Raw genomic sequence first — 1,311 nt, forward strand, 5'->3', positions numbered from 1 at the left:
GGCACGGATAAAGTATGCGGTTGTTCTGCACAGAATCGGCGAGGAAAGGAATATAATGGGAAACACTGATAAGAAGAAGGGACAAGATGGTAGGACACCGTTTAAGACATCAGGGAATAACTAAAGACTGATGACTTAAAGGGAAAGAAAACAATATCGGCTGGTCAAACATATATCGCAGTCTGATATCTCAGCCTACTCAGTATGAATTACGTTTGACGTCCGATAGCTCTGGTCGCAGATGAATCACATTTATGAGATTCATAGTTCGCTCGTTTGTCGAGTTCTCGTCTGATGTACACAACAAACTCAGTGTAACAAAACAGGTGGCTAAAAAAAACTAAACTCCGTCCGAACAGGTCTTGGAAGGCCCAACGGTACCGACCGGCCGCCGTGTCATCCTCAGCCCACAGGCGTCACTGGATGCGGATATGGAGAGGCATGTGGTCAGCACACCGCTCTCCCGGCTGTATGTCAGTTTACTAGACCGGAGCCGCTACTTCTCAATCAAGTAGCTCCTCAGTTTGTCTCACAAGTGCTGAGTGCACACAGCTTGCCAACAGCGCTCGGCAGACAGGATGGTCACCCATCCAACTGCTAGCCCAGCCCGACAGCGCTTGACTTCGGTGATCTGACGGGAACCGGTGTTACCACTGCGGCGAGGTCGTTGGCACGGTTCTAGGGGACTGATGACCACAGCTGTTAAGTTCCATAGTGCTCAGAGCCATTTGAATCTCTCCCCACACAAAAACCTAAGGACATCACACACATCCATGCCCGAGGCAGGATTCGAACCTGCGACCGTAGCAGTCGCGCGGTTCCGGACTGCGCGCCTAGAACCGCGAGACCACCGCGGCCGGCTGTGGGGAGAGATGCGCAACCTTGTTTACGCAACTCCTGTTGCATCAGAAGAGGATCTGGTTGCCCGGATAGTGGCAGCAGCAGCAGCAGGAACAATTCAGGATACTCCTGGGGTTTTTGCCCGTGTCAGACAGAACATGATTTGACGGTGTAACCTTTGTTTACGTGTCAATGGAGGCATTTTTGAAAATCTAATTTAATTGAAATTGGGTTGTGTTAATGTGTTGTCTCTTGGTCATAAAAAAATGGAAAAGTGTTTGTCGGTTTAATTAATTTGCCACTAGAGAAATATTCCTCTACCGGTTTAAAAACTCCTCATAGGGAAAAATGACATTAGGGAAAAATATTTGTTTTGATGTCCCCTACAACCTCCCAGAGTTTGTCGGTTTAAATACTTTTCACCCTGTATTGCAGCCACATTGCAGCAATGTTGACAGCAACTCTATTGCG

The 1,311-nt window shown here is 48.1% G+C and overlaps 1 pseudogene; it reads right to left on the reverse strand.

Annotated features, from left to right (window-relative positions):
• Positions 1-554: 554 nt before the first annotated feature.
• Positions 555-672, reverse strand: LOC124719168 (annotated as a pseudogene).
• Positions 673-1,311: the final 639 nt, after the last annotated feature.

The sequence above is a fragment of the Schistocerca piceifrons genome, chromosome 10 (assembly GCF_021461385.2).
Source record: "Schistocerca piceifrons isolate TAMUIC-IGC-003096 chromosome 10, iqSchPice1.1, whole genome shotgun sequence".
NCBI classification, from domain to species: domain Eukaryota; kingdom Metazoa; phylum Arthropoda; class Insecta; order Orthoptera; family Acrididae; genus Schistocerca; species Schistocerca piceifrons.